Source organism: Salvelinus sp. IW2-2015, linkage group LG1 (genome assembly GCF_002910315.2).
Source record: "Salvelinus sp. IW2-2015 linkage group LG1, ASM291031v2, whole genome shotgun sequence".
NCBI classification, from domain to species: Eukaryota; Metazoa; Chordata; class Actinopteri; order Salmoniformes; family Salmonidae; genus Salvelinus; species Salvelinus sp. IW2-2015.
The window spans coordinates 14,315,574-14,324,383 of record NC_036838.1 but is presented as its reverse complement, the minus strand read 5'-3'; the positions used below and the strand labels follow the sequence as shown (position 1 = coordinate 14,324,383).

General features: G+C 42.2%; 1 protein-coding gene across 4 annotated transcripts in view; it reads right to left on the bottom strand.

Moving 5' to 3' along the window:
* Positions 1-2,053: 2,053 nt before the first annotated feature.
* Positions 2,054-8,810, bottom strand: part of raly (RALY heterogeneous nuclear ribonucleoprotein) — a 179,599-nt gene continuing 172,842 nt past the window's right edge. For all 4 annotated transcript variants that reach the window (XM_070438344.1, XM_023983944.1, XM_070438373.1 and 1 more), the window contains one exon: positions 2,054-2,592. The gene's annotated coding sequence lies outside the window, so the exon portion shown is untranslated. The remainder of the gene's footprint in view (positions 2,593-8,810) is intronic.

The following is an 8,810-nucleotide window of genomic DNA, read 5'->3' as shown; positions in this document are numbered from 1 at the left end:
CGCCGCCTCTGGACTGAAGGGCGGCTCAACGGCGCCTCTGGACTGAAGGGCGGCTGCAGGGCCTCTGGACTGAAGGGCGGCTCATGGCCCTGCCTCTGGGACTGAAGGGCGGCTCAGGCCGGCTCATGGAAAAAAAACAGACGGGTCGGCTCAGGCGGCTCAGGACAGACGGCGGCTCAGGCGGCTCAGGACAGACGGGCGGCTTCAGCGGGCTCGGACGCACGGGCACGGGCCGCTCAGGAAGACGGGCGGCTCAGGCGGCCTAACAGGACAGGACGGGTCGCTCTGGCCTGGAGAAGAGAAACTGGAGAAAGGAGACGGAGAGACCAACCTGGTTGGCGGTGGGGCTGCCACAGGACCCCCAGGCTGGGGAGACATACAGGAGGCCTGGGCTTGGAGGAAGGCACCGGAAGGACGGCTGTTGGGGAGCACTGAGCTCTTGGTGCGGCAGCCTTCGCAGCCATCGCCCCAGGCCTGGATGACTACTATGCCGGACGCTCCAGAGTGCCAGCACAGGTTGACACCCGTGGCCTGTGGGTGAGCGGAGATCTAGTGCATACTACACTACACCTCTGCCTTAGGCTCAAACTCCACAATAATGTGCCTGAAAAGAATAGGTTGTTAACAATAAAACGTCACAATACCGTGCAGAGAATTTGATTTGGCTGCTGGGTAAACCAGCTCCAGTAAACCATTGAGAACTGTGCCGTTTAAGGGATTGTAAAATAAATGAATGCAGTAACAATCTTTTCTCAAAACCATTAAAGAGAAGATGAAGAGCAGATGATTTTGAGCATTAGCATTACATATGCAAATAATTAGTTGTTATTAGTTTCCTTGTTTATTGAGATATCAAAATCTAATTAAGTGTGGTTCATCTTAGGGACATCCATGATAGCGATGGCAAGTATTCACATTGATATGCCACTGTGGAGTAGATTTACAGTGGTTTAAATGGACATGTAAAATCTGATTTTTTGATTTGTCAACACTCAGCCATCTTTTGACCTATCCTTTAGCTTTTCTCAAACTACGTTAAAACATGTGCCATTGWTTGGCCTACATACTACATGTGGTTATGGTTAATGAGAATAGGTTTTTCAAAGGATTTAAAACATTTCCAAGATGGAGAAAAATCTATCCTGATGGACCTTATGTGTCCTTGCGGAAMATTTGTTCAACATGAGGAAAGACACCTACATRCAAMGTTTCAAGTCTYCCTGTCAAATGGGGCGACGGATATGAGGGTTTACGTGAGACTGCTTATAACAGCTTATAGRCCAATCGGTGCCATTCTTCTTAACCAAGTTACTCATGTCATCTAGTTTCTGTGTTCCAAATTAGAAAAAAGTTACCAATCTATGCTAAAAACMAAAACYTGAAGAATTYAGAGAAWAACAATGTTTCACAGCTTTGTTCTGAACCCCTAATAAAGCATTTCTCATTTCTCATTCCTAAAATAGAGCTTGATAAGTCAAATAGCAGCCCTAACTAGTGTTCACTTACTTACTTGCTGTCAAAATAGCATTTCATCTGTTATTTATGCATGTCAACCTGTTCCCCATCTTCCCAAATACTTTTTGTTCTGCCAATCCTGTTCAGGCAAGGGGAGTTTGCACATGGTCTTGTTCAGGTGAAAAAGCCAGAACTTCCATCTTGATATTAAACAGACACAGCCAAGACACTTGGATATTTCTCAAGCAAGAYTATTAACGACTTGCGTAAACATAAAAAATCTTTACCTGGTTGTAACAGAGACCAGTTAGGTGTAATCTGGTTATATAATATCCCAGAAAAATGGTTTACAAACAGAAAATTATGTCATTAAGACGTTCTGTGCCACATTTTGCCTGCTTGTAATACTACTGACCTGTTAACTTGAATTAACCMAGTGGTAAGCTCACAGACCAGAAACGTTAATTATTTTCTTTAATGTAARTTAGCTTGCTTTACTCTGTCACCCATTTTCATGAAAACCCTGCCAGGTTCTGCAGTTCTGCATAGATTTTCGAAAGGATATGTGCACCTGCAGTGAAAGCATAAGTCCAAGTCACAAGTTAACATAGTTTATTTACATCTGTAAAGATCTCTTGCAGCCTCTAAAATGCAAGCAGAAGAATATCCACAGTCATTAAAAATAACAGTTGGATCTATTTAAGATCAGCATAAGACAACAGAAACATTGTGAAAACACAGAARACTGAGGAAGGAAGAACAGGATGGAGACTGGACAAGGAGTGATTCGAGAGTTCTGTAGCATACAGTATAAAAACGTAATTCCTTTCCTTAGCTAGTAGCATTCCTCAGTTTGACATGTTCTGTTAGTTTTGGACAGTTATAGAACAATTTTACAGGTCCTTGATTCCTGTATTAATTGTCTGGTGGTGTCATCTGGAGGTGTAGTGGCTTTCTGTGAGTTCTCAGTTTGAAGAGAGCGGCTCCCCCTCTCTGCTTAACAGTATAGCTGTGAGTCTGTCCGTCTCATCTGTGGCCGGTGTTKCGKGTTTTGACGGCACCCTATGGTTTGAGTGTCTTCCTGTGGAGTCTGTGGTACTAAAACAGTTTCCAGTCGACAATCTTTTTTTCTCCCCGCTGACTGGACAARAAAAGGAAAGCAGTATTAAGATGTGTCTGCGAACAGGGAGAGCACCAGAGCATGCTAAAACCAAAAAAAGAAAAACCTCTTGGCTGGATTACTGTCAAACCTCACATGTGGTTTTATTTTCCCTCAATTGCTTTTAAAGCTGAATAGCTAACATGAACTATTTCCCCCGTCAGAGACAAACAAAAGGAGGAAAAATTCCAGCCCACAGCCAAGCGAGAATAGAGAGATCCATTGTCATCTTTCTTTACATTAATGTTTCCATCAAACAAGTATTTGAGTAATGTTGGACACATAAGGAACGTAAGAGTGGATTTTTTGTGTGCATCTTCCTGGTAAGACAGCACCAGCTTATGGAACTGAACAGCAAGAATTGACCGACAGTGCAATAATCATTTAGGTATGGTCTGGGAATTTACTTTATGGGGGCATCGCATACACGGCCAGTCACTGCTGATTCTGGGGCTGTAGGGTAATAAAAACGTATGTATGTGTGTAATATATATATATATTATATATATATATGAGTAAAGGATGGACAACAATATTTCTACAGATAGTTAGCTCCAAAAGTATTGGGATTTTTGGGGGGACACTTTGGATTTGAAATGCTACAATGACTATGAGGTTAAAGTGCAGAATATCAGCTTTAATTTTAGGGTATTTTCATCCATATCGGGTGAACCATTTTGAAATATATAGCACTTTGGTTACCTAGTCCTCACATTTTAAGGGACCATGGCAAATTAAATATTTGTATTAAAGTAGTAAAAGTTAAGCATTTGGTCCATAGTCATAGCACACAAAAACTACATCAAACTTGTGACTACTAATTTGTTGGATGCATTTCCTGTTTGTTTTGGTTGTGTTTCGAGTTATTTTCAACCCAATGGGAATGAATGCTAAATAATGGATTGTGTCAACTTGGACTCTTATTTTATTGTAGAATATAATATTTATGATTTTAATGGGTGGCAGCAGACTAACTATTAACATTCTTCTTTAAGTAATTATCTTCAATGTTGAGGCACAGAGGCGATGAGTTACAATTTTGTATTGAGCATACACCTCCATACACTGTGTGTGAATGTGTGTATATACAGTACCAGTCAAAAGTTTAGACACACTCTCTATTCAAGGGTTTTTTATTTTACTATTTTTCTACATTTAGGAATAATAGTGAAGACTTCAAAACTATGAAATAACACATATGGATCATGTAGTAACCAAAAAAGTGTTAAACAAATCAAAATATATTTTAGATCCTTCGAAGTAGTCACCCTTTGCCTTGACGACATCTTTGCACACTCATGGCATTCTCTCAACCGCTTCACCTGGAATGCTTTCCCAACATTCTTGAAAGAGTTCCCACATATGCGGAGCACTTGTTGGCTGCTTTTCCTTCACGCTGCGTCCAACTCATCCCAAACCATCTCAATTGGGTGGAGGCCAGGTCATCTGATGCAGCACTCCATCATCTCTTTCTTGGTCAAATAGCCCTTACACAGCCTGGAGGTTAATGAAGCTGCAGTTGAGGACTTGTGAGGTGTCTGTTCTCAAACTAGACACTCACTTGCCCTCTTGCTCAATTGTGCACCGGGGCTCCCACTCCTCCTTCTATTGTGGTTAGAGCCAGTTTGCGCTGTTCTGTGAAGGGAGTAGTACACAGCATTGTATGAATCTTCAGTTTCTTGCAATTTCTCATATTGGAATAGCCTGACGAGTTTCAGAAGAAAGGACTTTGTTTCTGGCTATTTTGAGCTGTAATCGAACCACAAATGCTGATGCTCCAGATACTAACTAGTCTAAAGAAGGCCAGTTATAGCTGTGCTAACATAATTGCAAAAGGTTTTTAATGATAATTATCCTTTTAATTATAAACTTGGATTAGCTAACACAACGTGCCATTGGAACACAGGAGTGATGGTTGCTAATAATGGGCCTCTGTACACCTACATTTGAAGTCAGAAGTTTACACACACCTAGGTTGGAGTCATTAAAACTTGTTTTTTTGGCCTCCCGGGTGGCACAGTGGTCTAAGGCACTGCACCGCAGTGCTAGCTGTGCACTAGAGATTCTGGGTTCGAGTCAGGCTCTTGCGCAGCGGCCGCGACTGGGAGGCCCTGGAGCGACACACAATTGGCCAGTGTCGTCCGGATTAGGGTGGGTTTAGCCGGCAGCGATATCCTTGTCTCATCGCGCACTAGTGACTCCTGTGGGGGCCGGGGCATGCACTGACATACGGTCGCCAGGTGTAATGTGTTTCCTCCGACACATTGGTGTGGCTGGCTTCCGGGTTGGATGCGCATTGTGTCAAGAAGCAGTGCAGCTTGGTTGAGTTGTGTTTCGGAGGAGCGTACGGGAGTAGAGCATGAGACAAGACTGTAACTACTACCAATTGGATACACGAAATTGGGGAAAAAAAGGTGCAAATTCTTTTTTTAAATAATTAAAAAAAAATAAATGTTTTTCAACCACTACACAAATTTGTTTGTAAACAAACTACAGTTTTTGCAAGTCTGTTAGAACATCTACAATGTGCATGACACAAGCCATTTTTCAACAATTGTTTCAAACAGATTATTTCACTGTATACAATTCCAGTGGGTCAGAAGTTTACAAAAATTAAGTTGACTGTGCCTTTAAACAGCTTGGAAAATTCCAGAAAATAATGTCATGGCTTTAGAAGCCTCTGATAGGCTAATTGACATAACTTGAGTCAATTGGAGGTGTAGCTGTGGATGTATTTCAAGGCMTACCTTCAAACTCAGTGCCTCTTTGCTTGACATCATGGGAAAATCCAAAGAAATCAGCCCAGACCTCAGAAAAAATGTAGACCGCCACAAGCCTGGTTCATCCTTTGGAGCAATTTCCAAACGCCTGAAGGTACCACGTTCATCTGTACAAACAATATAACGCATGTATAAACACCATCGGATCACGCAGCCATCATACCACTCAGGAAGGAGACGCGTTCTGTCTCCTAGAGATGAACGCACTTTGGTGAAAAAAGTGCAAATCAATTCCAGAACAACAGCAAAGGACCTTGTGAAGATGCTGGAGGAAACAGGTACAACATTATCTATATCCACAGTTAAACAAGTCCTATATCAACATCACCTTAAAGGCCGCTCAGCAAGGAAGAAACCACTGCTCCAAAACCGCCACAAAAAAAGCCAGACTAAGGTTTGCAACTGTACATGGAGACAAAGATCGTACTTTTTGGAGAAATGTCCTCTGGTCTGATGAAACAAAAATAGAGCTGTTTGGCCATAATGACCATTGTTAGGTTTGGAGGAAAAAGGGGGACGCTTGCAAGCCGAAGAACACCATCCCAACCGTGAAGCACGGGGGTGGCAGCATTATGTGGTGGGGGTGCTTTGCTGCAGGAGGGACTGGTGTACTTCACAAAATAGATGGCATCATCAGGAAGGAAAATGATGTGGATATATTGAAGTCAGGAAGTTAAAGCTTGGTCGCAAATGGGTCTTCCAAATGGACAATGACCCCAAGCATACTTCCAAAGTTGTGGCAAAATGGCTTAMGGACAASAAAGTCAAGGTATTGGAGWGGCCATCAACAAAGCCCTGACCTCAATCCTAYAGAACATTTGTGGGCASATTTGAAAACGCGTGTGCGAGCAAGGAGGCCTACAAACCYRACTCAGTTACACCAGCTCTGTCAGGAGGAATGGGCCAAAATGCACCCAACTTAAATGTGGGAAGCTTGTGGAAGGCTACCCGAAACGTTTGACCTAAGTTAAATAATTTAAAAGGCAGTGCTCCCAAATACTAATTGAGTATATRTAAACGTCTGACCCACTGGGAATGTGATGAAAGAAATAAAAGCTGAAMKAAATAATTCTCTACTATTATTCTAACATTTCACATTCTTAAAATAAAGTGGTGATCCTAACTGACCTAAGACAGGGAATTTTTACTAGGATTAAATGTCAGGAATTGTGAAACTGAGTTTAAATGTATTTGGCTAAGRTGTATGTAAACTTCCGACTTCAACTGTTTGTAGTAATCAGGCGTTTCCAGCTACAATAGTCATTAACAACATKAACAATGTGTCCACTGAATTTCTGATCAATTTGATGTTATTTGAATGGACAAAAATKTAGCTTTTCTTTCAAAAACAAGGACATTTCTAAGTGACCCCAAACTTTTGAACGGTAGTGTATATGTACTGTGTACGCTGGGAGTCGGGAAGCAAGTACAGGGAGTGCAAATGTAATAGTAAATAGAACATAGTAGAAAACAAGAAACACGAAAAGCGTACAGACATGAAACAGAGTCAATAACGCCTGAGATATCGAACCAAGATATCGGGGAGGTAATAAGGAAGGTGATGGAGTTCAGGTGAGTGTCATGAGGCGCAGGTGCCCCGTAAGGATGGTGGCAGGTGTGTGTAATGATGAGACAACTGGCGACGTCATTACGAGGGGGGAGGGAGAGTAAACATGACAGTATAAAAAAACAATACTTTATTAACATAAGTAACATAAGACCCTTTGCTACGAGACTCGAAATTGAGCTCAGGTGCATCCTGTTTCCATTGATCATCCTTGAGACGTTTTTACMACTTGATTGGAGTMCACCTGTGGTAAATTCAATTGATTGGACATGATTTGGAAAGGAATACAGATAAGGTCCCACAGTTGACAGTGCTGAGGCACCGATCTGGCAAAGGGTACCAAAACATTTCTGCAGCATTGAAGGTCCCAAGATAACACAGTGGATTACATCATTCTTTAAAAATAATAATTCATTGTTTTACTTTTCTTCCTTTTTCCCCCTAATTCGTGTATCCAATTGGTAGTTAGTCTTGTCTCATCGCTGCAACTCCCGTACGGACTCGGAGAGACGAAGTCGAGAGCCATCGTCCTCCGAAACATGACACAACAAGCAGTACTGCTCTTTGACACAATGCCCGCTTAACCCAGAAGCAGCCACACCAATGTGTCAGAGGAAACACTACACCTGGCAACCTTGTCAGCGTGCATCGCCCGCCCACACAGGAGTCGCTAGTGCGCAATGACAAGGACATTCCTGCGGGCCAAAACACTCACCTAACCCGGACGACGCTGGGCCAATCGTGCGCTGCCCCATGGGTTTCCCAGTCGTGGTCGGCTGCGACAGAGCTTGGACTTGAACCAGGATCTCTAGTGGCACAGCTAACAACTACGATGCAGTGCCTTAGACCACTGCGCCACTCGTGAGGACCCTCCATCATTCTTAACCTGTTTACACGTGAATTCCAAATATTTCTAACGGTCGCCCCAGCGTGAGTTTTATGCAAGTGATGTCAGAATGCACTAAATGTTCCAAAATGTSATTGTTATGCAACAGGACAGTTAACACACGCTGCCTGCTAATTATCAATAGCCTATGTTTCAACAGGTCAATTTCAAATTATTTTCTAACAAGTTTCATTTTCAGTTTGAATTTAGGTGTGTTCCGCCTCATTAATTCACATAGAAGTAGCCCATTTCAGTGTTGCGTACAATTTATATTTGAGGCTTTACTGAGCCGGACAAACTTCTGTCTTCGAGGAGAGCCCAAGCACTAAACCAATGTTTCAGCAGATCAAGTATGCAGACGTTTGCGCAGTCTTGCACGAATTGGCACTTTTTCTAACTGGCGCTCGCATTGCCTGCCTTGTTGTTTTCCTTACAAATAATAACTTTGGGCATGTGTGCCTTCCTGTCATTCCTGTACCTCCTGTCGTTCCCGTACCTTATTTTCTGTATATCGTTTCTACTGTAGCACTCTGTCTGTCTTATAATGTATTTACAGTTTTATTCACGTTTTCAAGTACTGGTGATGAATAATGCATTCCAATTATTGCATAGATTATAATGGACACCTATGATGTGTGTGAAATGCTTTTTTGAAGGTTCTACTGTTAATAATGAGCTAATGCTAAGCTATGTGTGGCACCATGTTTGTTGATATTATACACTGCATTCTTGTTGTCACGTAAACGTCTGTCAGACCAAAGATGTTATAATGAGGTGAAGGGTAAACTTCCGGAAGTGAATGAAGGGAAGTAAATTATCGTAGACGACACAACTCCTTCAACATGCATTCAGCAAACAAACCAAACTCATCTTGTCTCTTATCTTTGGTTGACACGAAAATAAAAAACATGGTGGCGCGCATAAACAACTAATCGTCAGCTTACTTTTGATTTCTAAGAAGTG